This window comes from Pseudorca crassidens, chromosome 13 (assembly GCF_039906515.1).
Source record: "Pseudorca crassidens isolate mPseCra1 chromosome 13, mPseCra1.hap1, whole genome shotgun sequence".
Lineage (NCBI taxonomy): Eukaryota > Metazoa > Chordata > Mammalia > Artiodactyla > Delphinidae > Pseudorca > Pseudorca crassidens.
In genome coordinates, this window is record NC_090308.1 from 57924209 (window position 1) to 57937642 (window position 13434).

The window sequence follows — 13434 nt, forward strand, 5'->3', positions numbered from 1 at the left end:
GGAATTCCAACAATGAGACACTGGTCTTCAAGAAACTCCAAACAATCTCCTCTCACTGGATTGACTTTCACATCAAGAAGATCGGTTTGGGGCCTGAAATCCATTCACAGTGCTCCTTTAATGAGAAAAATAGGGACCTGGGATGAGGGAGGCCTGTTTCGAGCACAAACAGCTATTATTACAATTTTAGATAGCCCAGTCTAACAGAAGGCCATGTGATTGAAAGGAAAGATGATAGAATCTCAATATGAGCAGAGCCTGAGAATGCCCTCTTTCTTCTAGTGCTGACTGTCTAGTTGTGCTTGTTATCTAACCCTGTAATTAGGATGGCATTCAGAAAATATGAGGAAAGTTGGTATTCTTTTCATAACCCCCAAATCTTTGCATTGCTGCATGAAACTTTTGGCTTCAGTCTTTCCCTGTTCATTAACCATGCCAAAATTTTTAATCTAACACCACTGTTAAAGAGTGGCAGGCTTCCAGGGAAATATATCAGCCAGGCTTATTAATTTCATGCCAAGTGCTGGAGGCGTGAATGTAGAGAACGCTGTTTGACTTTGGATAATAGGAATCAGGCAGCTTAAAGGCAAGGGATAAAGATCAGGAGCCCTGGTCTCAAGAGGAGAAGCAGGTGCAGGCTTCAAGCAAGGCCTTCAGGCCCAAAGGGGCAGCCCATGCTTAAAACAATCTGCAGTGCATTTTTTTTTTTTTTAATTTGGCGTGTGTCTCTCACAGCTTAACAGACCGCTGCTCCACAAAGAGGGGTAAACAGAGAAAGGGAAATTAAAAAGGGAAGTCCCAAGGTAGACAAAAACAAATTAGGGCAAACAAATTACACAGAGTCAACAAATAAACAAGGGAACATCTGTGAATATATTTCTTGGATTTTCTGATTCTGAACGCAACCTGAGAGATGGTAGCGGGAGGTGAGGATTTTAAACTGGAGCAAAGTCCTTTTTTGGAGGGAACGAGCGAGCTGATCACAAAAAGAGGGAGAGGTACCTGATTCTTGGCAGGATGCTGCTGGGGGAGATCAGAGATTCCCCAGGGGCGCCGAGCAGCCTAGAGCAGTGACCCCAGGTGAGCTGGTCTCCTATCTCCCTGCTGACCCTCTCTCTCCCTTGGAGGACTGTCGATGCTGTAGTTTCTGCTGAGCTTCACATAGGAAAGGGCTGTAGAAGTAGAAAGAGGTTGCAGTCCACTCACATCAGCAAGACAAAGTAAAGCAAGCCACATTCCAATAGTGGATGTGTGCTCACCTAATCCATTTTCCACCTGTATTCCACAGTTACCTCTACCAGCCACTAGACACTTGCCGAGTGTTGGCTGGATAGTGGGACATATTTGAGTTGCTCCTTCTGGCAGTTTGGTTGCTACCGACACAATTTCCCTTTTATCCCAAAGCTGGTGAGATGGGCTCAAGGTTATAAAGGAAGTTCAGCATATTGCATGCTGTTAACCGAAAGTGGAAACAGCGTTACTGAATTTAGAGACTATGTCTTTATCTAAAAAGTGGAAATTGGTTTACAGCATTGACCATGGATCTTCTCACTGTGGAGAGCAGGCAATTATAATACAGGAGTCAAGAAGTGATAAATATTTAATTTATTCCTTGCATAAACTCAAATGATACTCATGTAATTTCTAAAACTTCTCCATTTAGATTTTTTAAGCTTCGTGAAGTTTGAGGTTGCATAGAATCTGAACTACTGTTTTTTTTTTGTTTGTTTGTTGGTTTTTGTTTTTTTTTGCTACGCGGGCCTCTCACTGTTGCAGCCTCTCCTGCTGCGGAGCACAGGCTCCGGATGCGCAGGCTCAGCGGCCATGGCTCACGGGCCCAGCCGCTCCGCGGCATGTGGGATCTTCCCAGACCAGAGCACGAACCTGTGTCCCCTGCATCGGCAGGCGGACTCTCAACCACTGCGCCACCAGGGAAGCCCTGAACTACTCTTTTTTAATCTTACTGTTCTAAAACCTAATTTACCTATCCCATCTTTTATCTTCATCATGCAGGTGATAGTAACCTACTAGAAACGTTCAACAAGATGGAAACTTTTTTCGGTAAATGCAAGAAGGAAATGAGAGCCCAATTAATTCTCTCACTATTCCTCACCTATATAATTTTGCTATATCGCTTTTTCATAAATGGGACAAAATGGGTGTGAGCTGTGCATTAGAAGAATTATACCAGACGTTGTTAATTTGCAGACATAAGAACGGTACCACTATATTAGAAACAGTCTAGCAGTTAGGATTTTGTCTATGAAGTAAGCAGTGTAGGGAGTAACAGTAAGCAGAAAATCAATAACTCATTCGATGGGTAGTGGGGACACCCAGGCACTTGACCTAGCTGAGGTGGGCATGTGATGTGACCTTTGTTGAAATATTTGATTTCTGTGCTGTAAAATGGGCAGAGGCATATTTGTTTCTTCCTAGTCTTTCAAGAAAAGGTAAGAAGTCCAGCCAGTCTCTATGAGACACTTTCAATTCTGGTCAGAAATTGGCTATAAAAATGCCAGCCTCCATTTATTATTAATTCTCAAGTCACAGGGCTGCAAGGGGCCTTATGAGGGCAACCTATTCTCACCCAGCTTGTGGTGCTCGTTATTTAGAATCTTGGAGAAGCGTGATGATGGATTATTCCAAATTCCTTTGTGTCAAGGAATTAAGATGAGGTACCCAATTACTATCAAAGCCCCACTAAAAACTCATCCTAGGATACAAGAAATCAATATCATCAAATATTTATTGTGCGTCTATTGAGTGCTTTGTGTTTCATTTGTAACTATTTACTATGATTTAGAGCTCAGGTCTACAAGCTCTTACTAGCTTATTTAGTAACTTTTCTCCCCATTCAGGTTTCTGGTTATTTTTAACCTTTAGATTTTTCTATAAGCTGAATATGCTTCTCTTGAAAGAATTTGTAAGAAATCCAGGTTTAACGCCAATTCTGGAGAGAAGGCATGGAAAAAACTGCAACTTCATAGGAAAAAATATCACTTCAAAGGCTACTGCTACAGTAAACCTGAAAGGATAAACAGAATATGGTTTGTAATATTGTCATGGCATCACTTACATGAGAAACCTGATTCTGAATTAAACTGCAGTATTTGTTGTCCTATAAATCTTATAGAAAATTATTTCACTGTAATAGACATACCTCGTTTCCTTATGCTTTGCTTTATCGTGCTTCACTGATATTGCGTTTTTTAGATTAGAGATTTGTGGCCACCCTACATTGTAAGAGGGTGGTTAGAATTTTTTAATAATAAGTACTTTTTAAATTAAGCTGTGTACCTTTTTAAAAGACATAATGCTATTGCACACAATAGACTACAGTGTATTGTAAACACAACTTTTATATGCACTGGGAAACCAACAGAAATCGTGTGATTCACTTTATTGTGATATTCCCTTTATTGTGATGGTCTGAAACCAAACCAGCAATATCTCTCAGGTTTGCCTGTAATTATATTTTTAAAAACATAATTTGAGTAGCCTTGATGCAACCTATATTTACTCTGCTTGATGAAGTACCCAAACCAGCACTTAGTACATGCTACATAAATTCCATATCCCTTTAGGTCACTAGAGGTTATGGGGAGTGACGTGCTTAATATGAACCATGGTGTACCTGAGGGGAATCTATTTCCTAGGATTTCAAAGCACTTCAATGATTTTGCCAATCAGCATGTTAGTACTGTTTTTTTATCTAATTTCTCTGAATGGCTATGTACCTGGGAACTTGTTATTTTATCCATTATTCCATTTTAAAATTATAAATTAGAGCTGGAGGGAACTAGTAATGGTCCTTTTTTAATGTGTAGAAGGGCTTTGAAATCCTTGGAAGAATGGTGCTGTGGAAATTCAAGATGGTTATTAGTCTAATTAGCCAAATAATTGAATGAATCCAATTAGTTCTTAACTTTGTATTGCTTATAGCCTATTAAAAAGTAATTACCACTCCTGCTTTCGATTAAGATTGAGTAGCTAGTATCAGACTAACCTTCCTGCTAAGAGCAACTATAAAACAGATGTTTGAAGGCAACAAAGGGAAATCGAGGCAGCCAGGACTTGACAGGTCAAAGTTCCAAAGAGAAGGAAAACTCACTGAAGTGAGTCCTACATTCACTATCAATTTTTCCTTATAGAGCAATTGCCAATTGTAGGGCAGGGCACAGAGTCTGGACAGAAACTTTGCAGCAAGTGTGCTCATTAGGCTGGGAGTCAAATATTAGAGTTCAAGATTCCCGGGGCAGCCAGGGCTTGAGGATCTTAGAGATCTTAGAGGAAAGAGTGCTGTAGGATACTGAGCCCAGTATCCTGCCTGTAATTTCTCCTTGGGTCATTTGTCACATCCTAAGAAGTACACGCTTGGAATGGGATGCTGATAAACTAAGTAGAAAGTAGATGCAAGAGGCTAAAAAGCTAAGCAGAGAGGGTGGTGTCACAGTGCTAAGGAGACTGAAACTGGAATTCAGGAAGAGGGGGGCTGGGAATGAGCTGTAGCTTTCAGTTGGGACTCCAGGAGGGTCAAGCCCTGGGACAAGGGGAAATCAGAAATAGACTCACCTAACCTGGATCAGGATGATCTCCCAGTTCTCTGTCTTCCAGGAAAAAAAAAATTAAATCCTCTCTGTGGAGTTATACACAGACAGGATTTCTCACACATTAAAATAAGAGATTACCAGGCATAATAGGAAACAGGACCCAAGGACCGAAAAAAAACCCCAAAAGCCAAAAAAAAAACAAGGAAAAACTATAAAAGAAACAGACCCACAGGTGATTCAGATATTGGGGCTCTCAGACACAGGCATAGTTTAAAATAACTATGACTAATGTGCTCAACAAAATGGAGGAAACAATGGAAAATTTCACCAGAGAACAGGAACCTATACAAATGAATCAAATAGAAATTCTATAACTGCAATTACAATGAACTGAATTTAATAATTCAAAGGTGGGTTTAATAGCAGATTAGAACACATGTAAAAGAGGATTATTGAACTGAAAGATAGGTCAGTAGAAAATATCCAGATTGGTGCACAGAGGGAGAAAAAGGATGAAAAATATGCAATATGAGATATATATGGAAATGATGAAAAACTCTAAATGTATGTAATTGGAGTCCTAGAAAGCAAAAAGAGGGAAAATGGGTCTGAAGTAATATTTGAAAATATATTGGCTGACAATTTTCATAAATCCATGGGACATCAAACCACAGAAGTTCTATGTATTATAATTAGGATAAATGCAAAGAAAACCAAATTTAGACATACCACAATAAACTGAAGAAAAGACAAAATCAGAAACAAAAATTTAAAAGGAGTCAGAAAGAAAAGAAACATGCCCACGAGCAAAAATACGACTAACACCTGACTTTTATGAGAACTAATGGAAGCTAGATAAAAATAGAATGGCATCTGTTAAGTGGCAAAAGAAAGTAACTGTCAGCCTAGAATTTTCTACCAAGGAAACATTCTTTAAAATGAAGGTAAAATAAAAATGACATTTTGAGATAAACAAAAGCTGATGAAATTCATCTCTAGCATTTGAACATCAAAAGAAATGATAACAGTTCTTCAAGCAGAAGAAAAATGATCCCATGTGAATATTAATGAAATTAATATTAGATAAAGTAGATTTTAGGGCGAGAAGTGTTACTATAGAACAGGGCTACTCAATTCAGCACTACTGGAATTTTGGACTGGATAACACTTTGTTGGTGGTGAGGGGTGGTGGGAGGACTGTCCTGTGCACTGTAGGACACTTACCAGCATCCCTGGTTCCTACTCAGTAGACACAATAGCACCTGCCACCACAAATTGTGACAACCAAAGTTGTCTCCAGACATTACCAAATGTCCCCAGCTGAGAAGCACTGTTACAGATAAAAAGAGACACTTCCTAATGGTAAAAGAGTCAACTTACAAGGAAGATAAAACAGTCATAAATTTAAGCTGTACTCTTCTTCCAACATAAGCATTAAGGTTATACATTTTTCTTTAAGCACAGTTTTACTTAAGTTTTATAGTGAATATTTCTTTGATTTGTGGATTAATTAGTATTATATTGCTTAATTTCCAAATGTTTGGTGATTTTCTAATTATTTTTCTGCTATGGATTTTCAGACAACAAAATTTAGTCAGCACATAAAAAATGGAGACAGCATGATCCACAAAATTTACCTAATTGCATACAGGGACTATTGTATTGAACGACTGCAGATATACACTTTCTTTTCAAGTGAATGTGCAACATTTACCAAAATAGAGTATATGCGGGGTCTTGACAGATTTGAAAAAATAAAAATCATACAGAGTATATTCTCTGACCATAGTGGAATTAAGCAGAAATTTTAACAGAGTGGAGGAGAAAAAAAATGAACACCTCAATGAATTAAGAAACTACATTTGATAAAATTTAATACCAACTTATGAAAAATCCTTAGCAAGCTAGGAATAGAAAGTAACCTTCTTTTTTTTTTGTGGTACGCGGGCCTCTCACTATTGTGGCCTCTCCCGTTGTGGAGCACAGGCTCCAGACGCGCAGGCTCAGTGGCCATGGCTCACGGGCGCAGCTGCTCCGCGGCATGTGGGATCCTCCCGGACCGGGGCACGAACCCGTGTCCCCTGCATTGGCAGGCGGACTCTCAACCACTGTGCCACCAGGGAAGCCCAAAGTAACCTTCTTAATTATAAAAGGAATCAAACTCCCCTCCCTGCCAAATCAACAGCAAACATCACTCTTAATGATTAAAGAGTGAAAATATTTCCCCAGATATCAGGAATGAGGCAAGGATGTCTACTACCACCACTTTTATTCATTATTGTACTGGAATTCCTAGCCAATGCAATAAGACAAAACAAAATATGTAAGTATTATATAGGAAGAAATAAAACTTTTTGTTTGCAGATGACAGAATTGTGTACACAGAGGTTTCAAAAGATCTACAAATGAACTATTAGAATCAATAATAGTTAATTTAGTAAGGCCACTGTATACAGTAAAGTCAACATATAGATATTAATTATATTTACATATATCAGCCACACCAAATTGGAAAGTAAAGTTTTAAAAAGATGCCATTTATACGAACATGAAAAAATATTAAGTAGTCAGGGAATATGTAATAAATGCAAGGCCTCTACACAGAAAACTATAAAATATTATTGACAGAAATGAAAGAACTAAATAAATGGAAGACTATAACATGCTCATGGATCTGAGGCTCAGTGTGGAAAATATGTCTGTTCTCCCCAGATTGATGTATAAATCTAATGACATGTTAATAAAAATTCCAGCAGTTTTTAAAAAATGGAAAATGACAAATTGATTCTAAAATGTATATGTAAATGCAAGGGTTAAGAATAGTGGAGACAATCCTGGAGAACAAAGTTGGAGGCTGTAGACTTTCAGATACCAAGACTTCTTATAAAGACACAGTAATTAACACTATTGGACCAAGGACAGACAAATTGACTAAAGGAATAGAATAGAAAGTCCAAAAACAGACCCACATATATCCCTGGCCACTGGATTTATGACAAATGTGCCACAGCTGTACAGGGCCAAAGGCTGTCTTCTTTCTTAAATAAATGGTGCTAGATCAATTGCATATAAATATGGAAAAAAAATAACTTTGGCCCCTATCTCAGACTGTACACAAATATCGGTTCTTGGTGGATCATAGACCTTAATGTGAAATAAATATTCTAGAAGACAACATTGGAGAATGTATTTAAGACCTGGGAATATGCAAAGATTCCTTAAATAGGACACAAAAAGAACTAACTATAAAGTGAAAGTTTGATAAACTGACTTCATTAAAATCAAAAATCTCTTTTCTTACCATTAAGGAGAGTGAAATGAGAAGCCACAGAAGAAGATATTTACATTAGACAGGAGAAGATATTTACATCACAAATATTAAGGATTAGCACCTAGAATTTATTTAAAAAATTCTACAAATCAATAAGAAAAGAAGAAAATCCAATTAAAAATGGACAAAAGGCTCAAATCAGCCCTCTTCAAAAGGGAATATCTCACTAGCCAATATGCATACAAAAAGGTCCTCATCATCAATAGCCATTAGAGAAATGCAAAATAATACCCTAATGAGTTATTCGCAACCACCATGAGAATGTTTAAAATTTTACAAACTAACGATACAAAGTGTTGTAGAGAATGTGGAGGACTGGAACTCATGTACATTGTTGGTGGGAGTATGAATTGTTAAAATCAGTTTGGGAAACTGTTTGGCACTATCTTCTAAAGCTGAACATATGCATACCCTATGTTGCAGCAGTTCTACTCTTAGGTATAAACCCAATAGAAATTCATAAATGTGTGTACCAAAAGGCATGTACAAGAATTTTTATAGCAGCATTATTCATAATTGCCCAAACTAGAAACAAACCATATGTCCATCAACAGTGGAATGGATAAATAAACTGTGGTATATTCATAAAAGGGAATAGTATACAGCAATGAAAAAGAATGACTTAACGACATCCACCACAACATAGATTCACCTCATGGACATAATATCGGAGCAAAAGAAGCCAGACATAAAAGAGCACATGTGGTATGATTGCATTTATATAAAGTTCAAAACCAGGCAAAGCTCATCTATGGTGATAGAAGTCAGAATTGCAGTCACACTTGAATGAGTTAATGTCTGGGAGGAGCTACGTGGGAGGCCTCTGGGACACTAGTAACATATTTTGCTCTGGGTGCTAGTAACACAGGCTGTTCAGTTTGTAAAACTTCACTAGCTGTACCCTTAAAATTTCTGCATGCTGATGTATATCAATTGAAAATTTACAAAAATAATTACTATCCAATAATCTGGATAGACCATGGGCTGCTTCTCCAGGGTAGTGGAAAAGTACCTTCAGAAGACTGAATCATGTCAGGTTTTTAACTGCAGCCTTCTAAGAGGGAAGATTGTCCTCAAGTCCCTCTGATCCCTTGTTTACTGAAATTTACCTGGTGATTAGATAGTCATGCTAAATACAAGGGAAGATTTTTTTTCTTTTAACTGTTCAGACTGATCAGTTGAGTCTGGTTGTTCAAAGTGTTGTTTAAAGCTTCTTGAGACAAAAAACACACTTGGAAATAACAAACTCTTTTTACTGCCTTCTCTCTAAAACTGGATGCTGAGACTGAATTGATAAAGCTTTTCTCATGCTTGGATTTTAAATCAAAGGAAAATTACTTCCAGTCTGGCATCTTTCAGGGCAAACAAAAGGAGACATGTGGGCAAGGCTAAGGGTGGTAAGCGTGGGACTGTGGATTGGGGATTGAGAAGGTCCAAGAGAGCAGGATTCAGAGCAGGTAGGAGAGAGAGAAAGGGAATGTCAGAGGCTGAGAGTTAAGAGGCAGTGAAGGAGCCTGGAGTGAATTGGCATTTGTTCATTTGGATATGTAAAGCACCTAAGGGAGAGGAAAACAGGTGCAATATGAATGCATTAATGAAATGAAAAATGAGGCTTGACCTATGAATAAATATTCAGAATAAAAGCATTTAAAAATGTATCTTAGTTTTAGGGCACTTGCTCTGTCTGGCAGCTAATTCAGTTTTCATGGTCACACACACATACATGGTTTGTTAGCTTCCTGTCTGCCTGAGACAAACTCACTGCAGTTCCCGGTGTCTGTGTGCCTCCTTCTTCCCGCTTTGCTGCTCAGTGTTGTTTCTCTTATGAACAGAGTCTGTCTAAATTGTATAAAACAAGATTCCTTATTATATAGACTCAGGTGGTCAAATTATGTCACCAAAAATCATGAGCTAGACCTAAAGCCCAACAGCAATCCTAACGGCTGGTTGGTTGGTCCATTTTCTCCGGAAGAGCCTTCAATGTCAGCTGCATCAAAATCTCACCAGAAACCAATGAAAGGAAAGGATATTATAAGTTATTTCCCCCTTAGAAATGTGGCTGGTGGCAGGTTGGGTGGAGACTCCCATAGTTCATATCTGTGGGAAGTATCTCTGAAACACAAGGAAATAGGCTTTCAAAATGCTTTCCTCATCCTGGAGATGTGCAGGGACACCAGGAAATTGAATTCCACCCACAGCTGTCCCTCTGGCCTGAGACGTGAGCACAGAAATGGGCCCTTCCACAGTTTAAAGGGCTCTACCCCTCAGCCCAAACATTGAAAAGTTTTCTTCTGACTCAGCGGGGACCCTTCTGTTAGGGACAAACTAAAATCCCTTAGGGCATCCAGGCTTCCATCTTCCCACCTGGAGGCAGTACTCAGCCTTCTCCATCTACAGGGATGCCCACAGCTGCCTCCCCTGTGCTTTGTCCCATCTTATCCTACCTTCTCTGTGCTGGCCTTGAAGATACTAGCCAGCCTCAGTCTCTTTAGAAGTTCAATATCCTGAAGATTATAATAATTTTGATTTTTTTCCTGCTGTTATTAGATAATATCTTTTTTTTTTTCTGCACCACATGGCTTACAGGATCTCAGTTCCCCACCAGGGATTGAACCTGGGCCACGGCAGTGAGAGCCTGGAATCCTAACCACTAGGCCACCAGGGAACTCACTCTTTTCTTAATAACAGTAATAGTGATAGCCAACACATGTATTAAGTCATTTATATTTACAACAGCTCTATGAAGTAGGAACTGTTACTAGCCCCATCTCATAAAAGAGGAAGCTGAATTACAGAGGTAAGTGACCTGCGCAGGGTCACCAGCTGGAAAGTGATGGAGCTGACATTTGAACCGTTGCTCTTAACCACTATACTGCTTCTTTAAGAAGAGTCCTGAGCTTATCTTGATAAACTACAGGCCATGGAATCAGATAGGGCATAGATAATCTAGCCATAGAATTTGGAAAGCTTAACTGTCTCACTCCTATATTGTTTGGTTGATTAATTAATTCATTCATTTAAATAATGAGAGTCCACTATGTGCCAGACATTGTGCTGGGTGTGGGGAATTCAGAGATGAATGAAACAGGCAACGCATCTTGTAGGAGACGATTATGTTTACAATTATTTACTGAATAATAGTACACATGTGAATGTGGAGAAAAGTACAGCAGGCTTTTGAATCATCCAGGAAAAGGCAAAGGAAATCAGGGGAAGGTTACAGAGTTGACATTTGAGTAATGCGTAGTAAGAAAACAAAATAGAACAAAGACAATTATTCAAGAGATACATTTGCTGTATAAGAATGCAAACTGTGTATAGAGTGTATAGAATAAGAAGGGAAAAACTACCCCCCTTCCAGAGGGATCTATTAAAAGTTTAATATGACATTTTTCTATATATTTACATAAATGTACACAGGCTAATACAGTTAGGACTAAAACAAAATGGGTGCATATTATACCTACTGTCTGTATATTTTCCCCCCACCCCAACTTGATAATATCTTAGAGATTTTTCCATGTCATATCACATAGGTTCATCTCATTCTTTTCATTGTTGGCTAATAATTGATTAAATGGTTATAGCACAATTTATTTCCCATCGTACTGCATTTAGATTACAGTAGTACCCCCTTATCCGTGGTTTCACTTTCTGCAGTTTCAGTTACCTGTGGGCAACTGTGGTCCAAAAATATTAAATGTGAAATTCCAGAAATATACAATCGTGGAAGTTCTGAATTGTGTGCTGTTCTAAGTAGCGTGATGAAATCTCATTCCGTCTCATTGGGTCCTGCCTGGCATCCCCAGCCATTGACGTTGTCTGCTCCTAACATCAACCATTGACATCATCATGACTCAGGGATTCAGGATCACTGGAGCCAGATGATCTTCCTTCTGACATATGGTCAGAAGACCGATAGTAGCTTAATGCTACATCATTCACCTCACTTCATCTCATCAGGTAGGAATTTTATCATCTCATATTATCACAAGAAGAAGGGTGAGTACGGTACAAGATGTTTAGAGCGAGAGACCATATTCACATCACTTTTATTACAGTATATTGTTACAGTTGTTCTACTTTATTCTTAGTTCTTGTTGTTAATCTTTTACCATGCCTAATTTATAAGTTAAACTTTATCGTAGGTGTGTATGTATAGAAAAAAACACATAGTATATATAGGGTTCTGTACTATCTGTGGTTTCAGGCATCCACTGGGGGTCTTGGAATGTATCCCCTGCAAATAAGGGGGGACTACTGTAGTATTTGAGACATCTACCTGCCACACAGATCTCGGCAGTAAGCTATCTGTAAGTTAAGTGATGGATGACATTATGTGTTTTGTCCTCTCCTCTCCTCTCTCCTCCCTTCCTCTCATCTCCTCTTCCATTCCCCTTCCCTCCCCTCTAGTTCTCTTTCTTTCTCTCCCTGTCTTTGACACTTTCATGTTAGCTAATTTAATGGTAGCTTAAGAAGGGATAGTTAGCCAGACCCCATTTTAACAAATATATTTTGACTGCTTCAACTGTGAGACACCTTAGCTGTTTCCTTTGTGCCTTGGCATTTGGATCAAACAATTTTTTGGTTTATTTTTATTTATTTATTTATTTGCTGGGAAAGCCTCATGGCCCCAAATAAGCACTGATCCCAGTGTTACTGGACTCTCAGTGTTGGCTGGACACTCTTGAGCCTCTCAGTTTCTCTTGCCTCCCAGTTTAGATTACCATTGAACTAGGTACTTAGAGTAGCAGCGTGAGAAGGGTGGAGTGATGTGGTACTGGGGTCAGTGGTGATGTGGCATTTTAAATAGAGGGAAAAAAAGTGCAATGGGGTAAAGACAGGAGGAACACAGTGCCTGAAGAGAGTATTGAATTGATGAGACTATTTTAGTCCTAAGGGTCCGGGTTTTATTTTTAGACCAGCTCCATTTCTTATGCTGTGTGTGAACTTTTACAGGTCACAGAGACACACTTCATCTTCCTCATCTGTAAAATGGGGAGGCTAAGAGTAGCTAGTTCATATGATTGTTGTACAGATTAAGTGATGTAATACATGCATGCTAAGGACTTAGCACGGAGTAAATGTCAATACTGTCACTGTTAGGTTCTGTTACTGCTGTTATTACCATTCATGTTTGATGGTGAACTAAAATGCAGTTGGAGCCATAGGTGTGGTCAGAGGATGACCCATGGTCAGAGCCGTAGGTATGAGAAACCACCAAAAAGAGCAGGGACAGTGACATGACTGGATTTGTGTTGAAATGTCTGTCTGCTGTGCTTTGAAGAACAACTTGAGTGCAAGAGACAAGGGACCCGGCTGTGGTGTGTTGGAGAGGGTATGTATCAGATGTGAGAGCCAATTGTTAGGTTTTCAGGAATTTTCTGAGTGGGTTATTGAACATGGATGTTATTAAATATTAAATTATATAAAGTTACTATTAAGTTATATTGAAAACAAAGACAATACACGCACAAAGTGTATCACTTCCTAATTATCTTGCTGCATTTTACCATTACCTATGCTCTTGAGGTTATCTATGTGCACTGTATC

The 13434-nt window shown here is 38.8% G+C and overlaps 2 long non-coding RNA genes across 3 annotated transcripts in view; one reads left to right on the plus strand and one right to left on the minus strand.

Annotated features, from left to right (window-relative positions):
• Positions 1–13434, minus strand: part of LOC137205029 (uncharacterized) — a 16289-nt gene continuing 2855 nt past the window's right edge. For both annotated transcript variants that reach the window (XR_010933965.1, XR_010933964.1), the window contains exons 3-4: positions 1003–1172; positions 1–115 (exon numbers count right to left, since the gene is read on the minus strand). This is a non-coding gene — a long non-coding RNA (uncharacterized lncRNA). The remainder of the gene's footprint in view (positions 116–1002; positions 1173–13434) is intronic.
• LOC137205030 (uncharacterized) overlaps positions 11740–13434 on the plus strand; it is a 26071-nt gene continuing 24376 nt past the window's right edge. The window contains exon 1 of the long non-coding RNA XR_010933966.1: positions 11740–11844. This is a non-coding gene — a long non-coding RNA (uncharacterized lncRNA). The remainder of the gene's footprint in view (positions 11845–13434) is intronic.